Genomic DNA, 15,334 nt, shown 5'->3' on the forward strand with positions numbered 1-15,334 from the left:
GCGTGAGGTGGAGGGCGGGCGGGCGGAGCGAGGGGAGAACTGGGGCCCCAGGACATGTAGGTGTGAAGTGCTCACATATACATGCACACGCACACACAGGCATTTTCACGGTAAAAACATAGGTAAAGTGAAGTTATTGCTCTAAAGCAACACTTAAAACTCTTTAAAATCCCAAGTTAAGATATGCTTCACAAACCATAGCTCTCTCCCCACCATGCACTGCTCACGACCCCACAAATAACATCACAGATGGCACACCAAATGACATCAAAGACGACTTCACCGATGACATGTGAAATGACATCACTGATGACATCCATGACAAACCTGCACAGCTTTGCACACTTATGAGATCACACAACGGCTCCACAATTACAGGAATACATACAGGTTAAACACTATTTTGATATCACAAAATGGATTCACAATTAAATCAATACATATCGGTCAAACAATATTTTGTAAGTAGTGTTGGAGAGCTTTTATTTTCTTGCACCATACTCTAATACTACCTCACACAGAAAATATGCTGTTGGCATGAACACAATATGGTCTATTTTGATAACTTACATTGATTCGAATTCGACCAACACCCACGTGTCCAACAAAATGATTTATTCACACAATAGCCTTTTCCCTTGCACTGTTTCAAAGACTCTGAACACAGACTAGCATAATCTCATGCCACACACGGTACTCAGCCACCCTATGTCGCCTTTTCAGCACACTAGGCCCCGAATTACAAGTGGACACCGACTTCTAATGGGGTTGATAACCCTTTGAAATCAACCCAAACCCTGTTTTAACAGTCACTCACTACAGAAGAGATTGGCATCATACCACAACAGGTAAAGTCTAATTTATATGCCAAACGTAAGGGTCTAAGATGGAAAATGCACCACCCACAATACATTTTTCTCTAAGACCGATCTGCACAAAACTTGATTTTCTAAAATGTAACTGGATGAACCAAGAGCATGGCAAATTTGGTGAGGATCCGCTTAACATCGCAAAAGTTAATAGCAAGACAAAAAATGCCTTTTACTTACCAGCTGAACGGTTAAAAAAGTTAGTGAATGTGCTGAACATCAGGGTATTAAGGCTACAGAGGGTGACGGGTTGAGGGCCTTCTGTGTAATTTTACGAATCAAGCCAATATCTATTTATTAAAAAAAACACACAAACTAGAAACGAAGCACTGTTCCTAATGGCCAATAACTTCCATAAATATAGGGACTAAGATATAATGCTCAGGACTAGGCTGCTGACAATAGCTGCTAAAATAATTTACCAGGCTCAATCAGGGTTTGAGACACCAGGATGTATCTGAAGGGCTTAGATAATTGTCTATGCCAACCCCATATATTAAAAAGCCCTCATGATATCTGGCCGTTGGACGTAAAACAAAATGTAATCTTATGGAATGCCGCTTTCTCTTCAAGTGCTATGTCCAATAAGGGTTGGGCCAGCATTTCCATCCTTGCTTCAAATTGAAGCGACTGCAGCAGATAGTGAAGATATCCAACACCATCTGTTTAAACTGCCATACAAGATACCGTTGCCTACTCTACCCCATTGTTTTTGCAGTTAAACTCTTACCCGCTGGATTAGAAAGCACCCTACATTCAAGGGGTTTACACAGAGGGATGATGGCGATGTTCACATTTTCCTCAATGCTGATGAGGCAGCTCTTCTTTTTATGGTAGGTCTGGAGCGTACCTTTACCAGGGTGCTGGATATGTTCAAGTATTTGGATTTTACTCAGGGTTTAGCATTGATTGAAACTAGTAAAATGTGCTTTTTTAATTTGCTACCCTTTTCTTGATGCAATGTAAGACATACCCTTAGAGTCGAAGAGACAGGTTCCCAATATCTTTCTTCAATGATCACCAATAATGAAGAGTAATTTATGGTTAATAATCTTGTTGTACGTCTAAATACATTAACCCCTTCCATGCTCATGACGAGCTGCTTGTGTGCTCATGACGAGCTGAGCTCGTCATGAACAATTGAACAATGGGATTTACAGATCGTCAGCACAGGAGGGGAAAAGTCACAGCAGACAAGGTGTTAAGGGAGTAGGCTCGCCAATGCGGTCAACTTTCTCTCTATAAGGAAGGGTGGTCATATTTAAGATGTGCACAGGAGGGGAAAAGTCACAGCAGACAAGGTGTTAAGGGAGTGGGCTCGCCAATGCGGTCAACTTTCTCTCTATAAGGAAGGGTGGTCATATTTAAGATGTGCACAGGAGGGGAAAAGTCACAGCAGACAAGGTGTTAAGGGAGTGGGCTCGCCAATGCGGTCAACTTTCTCTCTATAAGGAAGGGTGGTCATATTTAAGATGTTTTTCATAAGATTTCTTTACATTTTTCAGAGCACCTCATGCAGGATTCCGGATGCATATTGTCAAAAGGTGGATGTTGCTTTAGTTATCCTGCGATGGGGTAAATAAACTCATAGGATCTCCCTGCTTAAGCTGTGCAGCCTGGTACATGAGGGGGTGTTTACTTGCCTTACATGGGAGGATGCCCTAGCTCCTCTCAACCGGGGTTTGTTAACACATAGGCATAGTCCCTCATGGAGGTACACTTGACTCGGGTGGATTAGCGTACTGTAGGGAATCTGACATACCAACATTGTCTAGATCATGGGTACTCACAAAAATTTGCCCAGGGGGCACAAAGTACGGTGTGTGGTGTGACTGAGGGCCGCACTGATGCCAGCAGGATGGTGGTAGGGGGTCTGGGTGGGTTAGAGATTGTGGAAGGAGGTCTTAAAATTGTTAAATAAATAGACAAGCATTTCTTTGCAGGTGAATAAATGCTTGCCCGTTTATTTAACACTTTTGTCTGAATATTAGTGCTCAGCAACTAAACAGCAGCTCATGCTGTTGTACACCAGGGGGGCCGCATGTGAAGGTAAAGAGGGTCGCAAGCGCACCCCCCCCACCCTCCCCCGGCCGTACTTCTAGTATCACTGGTCTAGATGAAATTGGAAGCCATGATGGTCTATCATTGTCAACAGAAGCTCTGCCTGAGACTTGAAAATCATTAAAAGAGATTTGTGTGGTAGAAAGATAGAGTGGCCAAGGACACCCCACTTAGGTGTGAAAATATGCTCAGGAGGTCACAAGTTTAAAAGACAATATTCCTGGGACCGAAAGGGATCTCAAGACATCTGTAAAGTTAAAGAAGGAAATCCAGTGAGCTGACGCTGAATATTATAGGTACAGCTGGATTCAAAACACTAAGTAGTCACCCATTTGACTGTGAGAATTTCCAGAACCACATGCCATTAGCAGTGAGAATTCAAGAAGAAGTGGAAAGAGCCACATTGAGAATCTATAGCACAATCATAGGCAACATGAAAGATATGATGGTGATACAGTGACCAATGAGTGGGGAATTTGGGAAATGTGGAGAACAGGAAATGAGAAGAGAATTTTGTTAACGTTTTCATAGTTTTTTCAAATTATGAACAGCGTGAGATTGCTAAATAACTATCCAGATACAGTTCATCCCCAAGTTCGAGAATACAAAAAAATATTTTGCTTGGGTAATGTTAGCCCACCTACCCACGGAACACCATTCCAAGGAGACAATATGTCCACGAGGGATAAACATTGCCTTACGTGGCGGGAAAGTGGGGGGAGAACATCAATGATAAGTAAATGTGTTCCAGTTAAAGATGAGAGAAACCTAACAGTGTTGTTCCCATAAGAAGAGACACTTGCACACTCTGGAGAAGTGGACTTACAGTCCAAGTTAATAATAATACAGCTCAAGATCCAGCATACAATGATATATCCATAGGTACAATGTGTTGAAAATGAGCTTGATAGTGGAACTAGCAAATATTAGGCATAAACAGGAGGTGGACTTGTTTTTTTTTACTGCATGGGTATATGAGGCTATCCCGAGTTTCAGGACTAAGAAGCACATTGACCTGATGGTCGTCCTTCGGATACAACAAAACCCCAGTCTTTAACTATCCTTCCTAGGGATGTGGGAGAGAAGAGGTGCTACCTAGACATAAAAGGACCATAAGTTTATGGGTATAGATGTTGGAAGGCACAATATCATGAAAAACTGGCCCAGCACATGAACACCTAAGGCTAATAATTGGCAACCCCAAAAAGATAAGTGCATGGGCAGCGAGAAATCAATTTATGATGCTCGGTGGAAGGAGAAATGGGGCCTGTAGGAAGCTGGCTCTCTATATACTATACCAGAGTAAGGTGTGCACAGACTCCAGTGGATCCTCGAAGGCTTACAGAGGTATAAGTAGATAATACCTTACTCTCTATTTTTGGTAGCGTGGGTGAGCAGTAAGGCTTTATCAAAGGGTAGTGTTGAGCTTTTATTGTATGTATCAAAAAGAACTAGGTACGTTTGACTTGTATGGGACTCTGAAAAGTCATGTCCAGTGGCACCGGTTGGGTGTCTTCATGAAGCCCTTACCCACCAACCTAGTTGGTGGCATGCTTCATCATCGGGCCCACCCAGTGACACCTAATGTGTCCCGGGTGTGCTTCGACGCCTGATTACAGCTGAGCAGGTATCTTACTGAGAGTGCAGTGTAGTGAGAATGGTGAAGTGAGATTTAAAACAGCTTGGCGGGAGTCCCAGTTCCTGAGGGCTCAATTAAACTTTAATAAATGGGCTCCTGTCAGCGGTTAAAAACAAGGCAGGTTGGATGTGATGGTGGCGAATTACGCCCTCCTGCATCCGGTGTTGGTCGACATGTTTCAGCCAGTGCCTTCTTTTAAATCTGGCTTTCCTCAGGACCGTTTATAAGTGTAGGTGCAAATTAAAAATTACAAAATTAAGTGAGTGTAGCAGACTATGTGTCGCACTCACTAAGGTGCTATAGGTGCTAGAGGGGGGGGGATTCCCTCCTCAAGCATACGCTGACGATTGGCCTGTGGTGCTTCCAGGAGTGGGTTGGTGAAGGAAATGACCAGCAGTCTTGGTCAGGACCTGCGGGATATCTGTGTGCCGTCCTCGTACTCACTTAATTTTGTAATTTTTAGTTTGCACCTACACTTATAAACGGTCCTGAGGAAAGCCAGATTTAAAAGAAGGCACTGGCTGAAACATGTTGACCAACACCGGATGCAGGAGGTCGTAATTCGCCACCATCACATCCACCCCGCCTTGTTTTTAACGGCGGACAGGAGCCCATTTATTAAAGTTTAATTTAGCCCTCGGGAACTGGGACTCCTGCCAAGCAGTTTTAAATCTCACTTCACCATTCTCACTACACTGCACTCTCAGTAAGATACCTGCTCCGCTGTAATCAGGTGTCGAAGCACACCCGGGACACATTAGGTGTCACTGGGTGGGCCCGATGATGAAGCATGCCACCAACTAGGTTGGTGGGTGAGGGCTTCACGAAGACACCCAACCGGTGCCACTGGACATGACTTTTCAGAGTCCCATACAAGTCAAGCATAGCTAGTTCTTTTTGATACATATAAATACCCCTGGGGATTCGGACTAGCTATCTGGTCCTCTCTCTCTCTCTCTCTCTTGATACGCTAAGCTTTTATTGTACACACTCAGGCAAGAAATGATGTCACCCACTCAAAGACTAAACTCAGGCTAATTGTTTGTATAAAAAGTATTTCTTTAGTTGTATTTTATTTATAGACCCAAGTAGGACTTGGACAGGTAAATATAATTGCACTTTTCAAGACAGATTGTTCATAAGCAAGCTGGATAAATAATGTATTTTCTTACAAGATTGTAAAAATGTGCAAATACAGTTATAATTACTTTTGATTACTTTTTGGATTACTTTCAGGATTACTTTTCTACTTAGTGTGATATGCCTATATATCACACTGGGACATTTTCTAGATGAAAGGTGAGTAAAACACATTTTCTCAAAGCACAGTTTCTTAGGTTTCCATACAAAGCACCCTCAACACTTGGAAGTATTTTTCAGAGGAAAACAGGTAATACAATCCTTTTAAGAAAAAATGGATTATTATTTAGCAGGTAAATAAATGCTCTTGAGGCTGAGTTTCTGGGGTTAGAACAAGGGTTCCTCCTATGTCAAGGAGGCACTCGAAAAGCACCCTCAGTGGCACTAGGGCAGCTGGGTGCAGAGTGCTGAGGCCCAATGTTAGCCTATGAACTAGGGGGGGGCGTCTGCTTACGAGTAGACCACAAGGTTGAGGGAGCAAAGCTCCTAGAGGTAAGCTCAGGGCTAAGGGGGATCCAAGTTAGCACACAAGGTGCACCAACAGCGACACAGGGGTAGCCGGGTGCAGGGTGCTGGATCGACTTCAGGAGCCCTATTGGTTTCAATGGGGAAGATCCGATCAGAACAAACACTGCAAGCTCGGGCACGAAGATCTTCTGGAGGTGACCACCAGTTGGAGAGGTACGTTCGGGATGTAGGGGGATGCAGGGACACTGCCAGTAGGGCCACCCAAGGCCCATGGGGCATCGGGTGCAAGGGTGTCTTCTGGAGTTGGATTTTCCTTACCGGCCGGTGGGGGGGGGGGGGGTGGGGGGGGGGGGGGGGGACACATCCAGATAGAGGCTGCAGTGTTGTGTGGCGTTTTAGCTCCGATTGAATTTTCCCAATTCATGCCCTTATATAGGAACAATTCACATTGCCCTTATATAGTTATTTATATAGGCATAGAAATCAAACCCTTATTTAGGCATAGCCCATGCTACCCAAATACAGGAATGGCTTCTTCCACCCATACCAAACGTCACAACGACTTCTTGCAAAACCAGCTTAAGCAGTCAGGGACTTCCCCTTGATTGAATATTGAGTTGTCCAAGAACTCAGTTACTTTACAAAGAACAACTATTCCCTAGGGGTTCTTTCCTGACGTTCATATGCCCAACTTTACGTCACACTATGGCATTCCTAAACACCTTCAAGGTATAAATATACCTGCACTTTCTCTAGCAAGATACGGTGGTCCGGACCAGTTCGAAGGCCTACTTGCCCGACGCAGCTCGCTACAGCAAGTGCAGAAGGAAGCCGACTCTCCAGCTGACGATTTTTTTAACGAAATCAAATAAAAGTATCATTGACTGACTGACTGACACGGATCAGGAAGCTGCCCGTCTCCTGCCGAGAATCCAGCTCCAGTGTTTCCGGCTCCTCTTGCAGGCTGTTGGGAAATCGAGTCTGGAGACAGAGATACCAGACCTCCTTCATTCTAAAACGGCATGGAGCTTATTAGAACCTAGTAAAAACTTTGGTAGATTCTTGGCACAAACTAAACCTATGCTAGACAATACTTACTTCTTCCCTCGTACTACACTTAGGTTAGGTACATAGGGGTAGGTGTGTTTTAGAAGCACCAGTTGAGTATTTTAGTCAATGTTATTTATGTATGTATTTTTATATGGCTTAGAAACCATACAATGCTCTTACAATATTCTTTCATATTACTGTTTACGCTGTACGCATTATACTTTGCAGTCTGCATAACTATTGTAGCAGTTCACCTCTCTTGCATGAGAAAGAAGACTGTTCAATAAACCCTTTTTATTGAAAACACCCATCTCACTATTTCTCAGCAACTCTGTAGAAACGAAGCATGTACGATTGACTGAGTGAAATACTTATCTATTATTTCCGCGACTCTGAGAGATATATTCTTATTCTTGGGAAACAAATATGGCTGAGATACCCGCCACCCCCTCTCAACACAATCCCCAAGGATGGGAAACCGGAAACGGTTCTGAACTTTTGGAAGGCGGGAGGGAGTGACCCTCCCGGCCGTATTTATTAAAATATGAAACAAAATCAAAACATTAAAATAACAGTTTCATATTATGTACAATTTCATTTCCACATTACGATGTTTGGCTAACCTTAACAGATCTCTAATACAAAGGTTCTCCTAGCCGAACTAACATCCTACAAAACATTTGACTTGAAATTGTACATCCTAACGTTAAGGGCCAACGGCAAGGTCGCAACCGGTGTCAGATCCCTAAACCAGAAATATCACCCTCACTTGTGAGGGGACCAACCGCACAGAGGCGAACCTCATGTGCACATACCAATTTCCCTTGACTTGACGGGGGCCCCAATTAACTCGACGCCATTTAACGGTCGTCCGAGGACTCGTGTGAGGTGTCTAGAAGGTAGCGTAAACCCCCTCCCGAACCCCACACAACTTACCACATCTGCCGTCGCAGATGTCCTGGCCCCGGGAAATTCCCCAGGAGGGCCCGTAGCCCCTCCTATCCAGGAAGGGGCCTTGACCACCTTTCCTTTCCTTCCGGCGGCCTATCCTTAGACGGGACGCCTCCCCGTTGAGGGGCCAATGGCCACCTCCCCGAGCGCTCCCATCCGTAATGGGTGACGCCCCCCCATAGGGATCTTCCAATTACTGCTCACCGATCATGACCTTACCGCCCGACAATAAATACGACAAATCTACCTAAATTACTAAATTACAAAACAATTATGACTTATTACAAGCGTGATTACTAATCGACACTAGTGCAAATACTTTATTTGAAAAACATACCGAAAGTGACCATCTTTATTGCATATTCAAAAATATCACGACAATCATCACAACCTGAAAGAAATAGAGTTACCACATCAAAACTTTATTCAAAACAACTAGCTGTCCTCAGGGGCTGGTGGGTGGGTCAAAATTGGCTCTTCGTTCCGTCTCGAGCTCACGTGCAGCGGGGAGGTGCAGCTTCAGAGCACAGGAACAAGAGGAAGCTTTCTTGGCTTGTTGCTCCTTTTATCCGTCTTCAGGGCGGGCGTAAACCCGCCCCGCCTGCCTCCGTGGGCGTGGCCTGGTCGCGTCCGTGTCTAGGACACCCCACTCCAGGGCGGGAAAAGGCGCGCCCCGGCTACGCCGCTTCGGGCATACCAGCCGAGACTCGCCTCCCGCCCAAGATGGCTTCCCGGGGGGATCGTGGTACTCCACCATACGTTCGGGGGGACCGAATGGTCGCCCCTTTCCATATGGCTGAGATACCCGCCACCCCCTCTCAACACAATCCCCAAGGATGGGAAACCGGAAACGGTTCTGAACTTTTGGAAGGCGGGAGGGAGTGACCCTCCCGGCCGTATTTATTAAAATATGAAACAAAATCAAAACATTAAAATAACAGTTTCATATTATGTACAATTTCATTTCCACATTACGATGTTTGGCTAACCTTAACAGATCTCTAATACAAAGGTTCTCCTAGCCGAACTAACATCCTACAAAACATTTGACTTGAAATTGTACATCCTAACGTTAAGGGCCAACGGCAAGGTCGCAACCGGTGTCAGATCCCTAAACCAGAAATATCACCCTCACTTGTGAGGGGACCAACCGCACAGAGGCGAACCTCATGTGCACATACCAATTTCCCTTGACTTGACGGGGGCCCCAATTAACTCGACGCCATTTAACGGTCGTCCGAGGACTCGTGCGAGGTGTCTAGAAGGTAGCGTAAACCCCCTCCCGAACCCCACACAACTTACCACATCTGCCGTCGCAGATGTCCTGGCCCCGGGAAATTCCCCAGGAGGGCCCGTAGCCCCTCCTATCCAGGAAGGGGCCTTGACCACCTTTCCTTTCCTTCCGGCGGCCTATCCTTAGACGGGACCGCCTCCCCGTTGAGGGGCCAATGGCCACCTCCCCCGAGCGCTCCCATCCGTAATGGGTGACGCCCCCCCATAGGGATCTTCCAATTACTGCTCACCAATCATGACCTTACCGCCACAGGCCGGATAGTTGACCGGCTATCCGGACCCCCCACAACACTCCTGCCTAAAGGTCATGTTATAAACTTTTTAACCAAGCTATGAGGTCTCCTATGAGTAACTCATTCCCCACCCGGGACAAATGAACACCGTCCCCCAAATACATACTGTCCCCTTTAATACAACCATGCGAAACAGAATGCAGTGTACTTGAACGAAACAATCTACTCACTTTGTTATTAATTTTCCTTACTGAATGATTCAGAGCAGAAACAGAAATAGCCCCCCGCCACACTTTTCGTGGGATCATATGGGACCATGCAATTGTGCACCCTGGAACTCTTCTTGCCAACCAACTTACTGTGGAAAGCATCGCCTCAAGAAGTAGTCGTCTACCAGTGGCCACCAAATCGTTGCCCCCAAGATGGACTATGATTATAGACGGCGGTGACCTTGTCCGCCCTAACAAACCCTCAAAAAATGATTGAAACTGGTCAATACAGAGCCCGCCCTTTCCGTAGAAGGACACACTGTACCCGTATTCCCCAGCCACGTGAATCATGTCACCTGCTTTGAATACGTCCGCGGCACGCCTCACGTATGAGTGGCCCACGACCCACACCTCCTTTTTCACAGCCGGTGATGTCTGACCGCTGGTCCCCAGGTGTTGGGTCGACTGCACAGTCCGCCCCGCCTCGTAGGCTTGCGCAACTGAAAACCAAACAAAAACAAGAAGCGTGAGTACATCATTATAGCTTCACAACATGTGCAACCGCACATACCTCTTATAACAGTTCGAGGACCAATGCCCCACACGTTTTACTTGTTCTACACTCAGACCCCTGGCTGTAGCCTCTGTAGCAGCCCCTATCCGAAAGGAATGGGTCCCAAACTCGCCGGGGTTCAAGCCCGCGGCCGAAATCGACATCGCTAGCACCCGCTGGAACTGAAACCTCGTCAGTGGGGTGGCGTCAGCGTGTCTCAACAAGGCCCCCCCCCCATGATGCCACCCTTTGCGCTAAAAATTCCTCTACGCAAACCACAGGGCACATGGAAGACCCGGGAATCCTTTGTATGATTATGCAGTCCCCAATCGCACCCTGATCGGTTTTGGACCTGACAAACGAGACAGTCATCGTCTCCCCCTTGACCTGAATGTGCTCTCGGCACAGTCCCCCCATCGCATCCTGCTTGTTCTTCGCCACTAGTTCGCTTACCCGCATAGCCCCATGGAATGCTAGCGCAAAAGCGGCTCGGAATAACACTGTTTCATACTGGGATGAACACGTTGCAGGGAGTACGGAAAATAACAGGGCCAACCTATCCAGACCTATCGGGTGTCTCTCATCTACTCTGCGACCCTCAAGGCGTTGCCACCCACGTAGCGCTTTTTGCACAACGAAAGACGCTGTCGGGTCCTGCATCCCATGAGCCCTTGCCATAAAGGAAATGGCGGCCCGATGCCTCTGGGCCGTAGCTACTGATTTGCCTGCCTGATGTAAAGACAGCAGAAATTTCACTACAAACTCTTCCTGGCCCCAAAGCTCCCCCCTAGCAGTCCCCAAAAAGGCCCAATAAGTACGGAACGCCCCTTCATATGCCTTCCTCGTCCTGGGTGCTAAACTCTCTCCCACGAGGTTTTGTAGTTCGGGGCACCGAGAGACCAGAGAGCTTCGGGAAAGGGTGCCGCCACCGGGTCCGCTGTGGGCAGAAAACCCCAGAAGGCCTGCATACGGAAACGAGAAAGCGCATCAGCCGCTTGGTTCATTACCCCCGGCACATGTCTTGCCTTAAATAGCACATTCAATTGCATACACAATAACACAATTTCTTTGAGCAGTCTCAGAATCCATTTGCATCGTGCTGCCTGACTATTGATACACTCAACCACGGTCATGTTATCAGACCAGAACACCACAGAGTGATCTCTGAACCCCTCAGGCCAAGTTTTCAGGGCCACCAGAATAGGAAAAAGTTCAAGAAAAGCAATGTTACTTGTCAGCCCGCTATCGTGCCACCATGACGGCCATTTTTGAGCCGACCATTGTGTGCCGAATATGGCACCAAAACCAATACTCCCTGCCGAATCTGTCCACAGCCCCAGCTCCTCGGAGGACACCGCCGGTTTGTTCCAGACAATTCGACCATTGAAATCCGCCAGAAATGCCAACCAAATGCGCATGTCCTGGCGAACCTCTGCCGAAAGCCTCGTGCGATGATGACCCTCCTTCAGGCCGACCATCGCTTGAGCGATCGAGCGGGAAAAGGGGCGGGCCATCGGCATTACTCTCAGGGCAAAATTCAACTGGCCCACCAATTGTTGCAATTGATGCAGTTTTACCTTAGACTCCCTAATACACGTTTCAAGGGATGCCCTGAATTTTAACACCTTTTCCCTTGGTAATCGAAAACAACCTTCCTCCGAGTCGAGCTCGATCCCCAGAAACTCGAGGCAAGTCGAGGGACCCACAGTCTTACCTGGCGCCAATGGCACACCAAAATGATTCATTAAGACACAAAATTCATTCAAAGCCTGTCCACATTCTGGATCCCCGGCTGCCCCCAGAAACAGAAAGTCATCAAGATAATGCATAACATGTTGAAATCCCGTTTTCTCCGTGAAGACCCATTGCAAAAAACAACTGAACTTTTCAAAATAGGCACAAGATATAGAGCATCCCATTGGCATACATCTATCCATGTAATAGCGACCCTGAAACATGAAACCAAGGAGACGCTGATCGTCTGGGTGTACCGGGAGCAACCGGAACGCTGACTCAATATCTGATTTTGCCATCAGCGCACCGGGCCCCAGGCGATTCAACATGGCGACGGCCTCATCGAAAGATGCGTACCGCACCGAACACACTTCCGGGTCTATCGCATCATTCACGGAAAGACCACGTGGGGCTGACAAGTTATGTATCAGCCGAAACTCACCCGGGTCCTTCTTGGGGACCACCCCTAAAGGGGAACAAACAAAGTTAGCAACCGGTGGCACATCAAATGGACCGGCGACTCGACCTCGAGTAACCTCCTTCCCAATCTTTACCTGTACCACGGTCGTATGCTGCAAGACCGACAGTTGGTTCTTACATTTTGCTACACCCTGAAAATCCCCCACTGGGATGCGGAAACCATATGAAAACCCGTTTCGCAACACCCCAGCAGAAGCGTGATCCGGGTATTCGTTGAGCCAAGGAATCATTGCCATGGTATCAATCGGGGTAGGTAAAGGCGCCCCTCGGACTATTTCAGACCTGTTTGGCGCTTCCCCTACCACCGTTATCACCCGTTTTGGCTCTGCACATGGACTCAGGATGGGATGGCTGCCCACACCCCCCACATTCATGTTTGAACTTGCATGACCCCTGGGGCCTCGTACATTTTCCTCTGTTAAAATTCCAACAAATCCCCCTTTTACCTGCGTTGCCACTCGGTTTTGAGTGATATTCGTTACCTGCACCCGTCCGAAAGGGTGTCCCAGAGTATTGGCGGGAGGATTCACCCCCGCTACTGCCTACCAATGGTACTTTCAACATTCCTGTACTCTCCATTTTTGACCATGAAACGGAGTCGTAACAATCCCAAGTCAGGATTGGGTCGTGTTCTTTCGCTTTTCTAAAAATATTATCATAGCAGAACCACTGATTGCCCCCATATGCTACGGAATACTCCATGATACGTGACTGATAAATAGGCAGCTCGGTCAGCAACTCGGGCCTACGCTCGCCCATGATGGAGGTAAAAATTCCCCATGCTCTACCCCAAGTACCAATGTTTTCGTCAACCTTAAAGGCGGCCATTTTTGCGCGCCAAACACTCGGGTGCATGAGCTCCTTTTGGCTCTTAACATGCTCCATCTCATAATGGTCGGTAAGTAAAGAAAAAATGTTTACATACTTATTCGCCCATATCTTCTCCTTAATTTCCAGTGGAACATGCTGAGCCACCTTCTCCCTTCGTGAAGGTGCAGACCCCTCCCCCGCGATCGGCAATGACCGCTTACCTGAACCAGAAGCTGCGTTTGCCGCTGAACCTGGGCCTGTTGCATTTTCCACCGCCGGAGCCAGCAGGGTAACTGACGATGGTGCCTTCGCAGCCTCCCTAGTTTCCCGCAGTTGCTTCATTAACACCCGGGCGTCGTCAGCCGTGGCGCCCTCGCTATCTTTTCCCAACCACGCTGCCAATTGTGCTGCTAACTCGGGAGGCATATCCTCCCCGGACACGGGAGTGACCACCACGGGAATCGGATTCCCCTCCTTCGGCACCGGAGTTGGCTCTTCAAGTGGGATATCGGGAACCGGGGTTTCCCCCCCAGGTGCCCCCCTTCTGGACCTCTTGCCTCTCCCTCCGGGGACTACTCCCGGCAAAGGTCGTTTCGGTCCTCCTTCCCCGTCCTTAGCCGCCATCTGTTTCTTCAAATCGGATACCTCTTTCATGAGCATGCGGAGCATCTGATCGGTACTGACCCGCTTTCCGACTTTCTTGGGCATTCTCAGACAGAGTATCTGTAAGACAAAAAGAAAGATTACCACGCTCAAAATTGGCTCTTCGTTCCGTCTCGAGCTCACGTGCAGCGGGGAGGTGCAGCTTCAGAGCACAGGAACAAGAGGAAGCTTTCTTGGCTTGTTGCTCCTTTTATCCGTCTTCAGGGCGGGCGTAAACCCGCCCCCGCCTGCCTCCGTGGGCGTGGCCTGGTCGCGTCCGTGTCTAGGACAACCCACTCCAGGGCGGGAAAAGGCGCGTCCCGGCTACGCCGCTTCGGGCATACCAGCCGAGACTCGCCTCCCGCCCAAGATGGCTTCCCGGGGGGATCGTGGTACTCCACCATACGTTCGGGGGGACCGAATGGTCGCCCCTTTCCAGTTGTCATGTTTATGCGGTTGTCAGAAACGAATCCCTTCTTGTATATTCGAGAAAGTTTCTATTGACCTCTGAGTTAGCTGGCACACACACAATTAAGTTTAGCATATTCGATAGAGACCTAGTTGACCTCAGTCCTGCGTCAAATCTATAGGATATATTATTCCAATGCGCAGAGCCTATTGGGAATATAGGAACTACACTACATGGCGCCCAATGTTTAGTAAGGCACTAATTTAATGCTAGATACTAAAGTAACTCAGTCATGCTTTTCTCAGAGACCCCTTTTTCCGTAATACTCCAAAAGACGTCTGGAGTGGGTAAAGGGATAATATCCGCCATAACCGAGTAGGACGAAAATCCTATGTATTCGATTTTGTTTTTCAACTATGAAGGATACAGTGTTCCAAAATATTGTGCACCTTATCTTTATTTCCTTGAAACTTGCTTTGCAAACTTTTAGTCAACAAAATGGCTGACAAAGATAATCCCGTGGCCAGTGGAGCTACAGGCGACAACGCCGTACAAGCTTTAAACTTTACAGGTCGCCAAGAGACCGACGAGGGTGCTATAAGCATTCCAGAAACTTTAAGGAAAGACATCACTATAAAACTTACACAAAATGGCCTATCATCAAGAGGTGGTAGGGTAGTTTTTGTGATAGAGGCACACGAATATCACCAGACAGAGGTATTCTCTTCTTGGATAATCTTCCCTGAAGAAGATCCAAGAACAAAAGTGTTTCAATTCTACAAAGAAGATGAAC

Source organism: Lissotriton vulgaris, chromosome 1_1 (genome assembly GCF_964263255.1).
Source record: "Lissotriton vulgaris chromosome 1_1, aLisVul1.2, whole genome shotgun sequence".
In the NCBI taxonomy this organism is placed as follows: Eukaryota; Metazoa; Chordata; class Amphibia; order Caudata; family Salamandridae; genus Lissotriton; species Lissotriton vulgaris.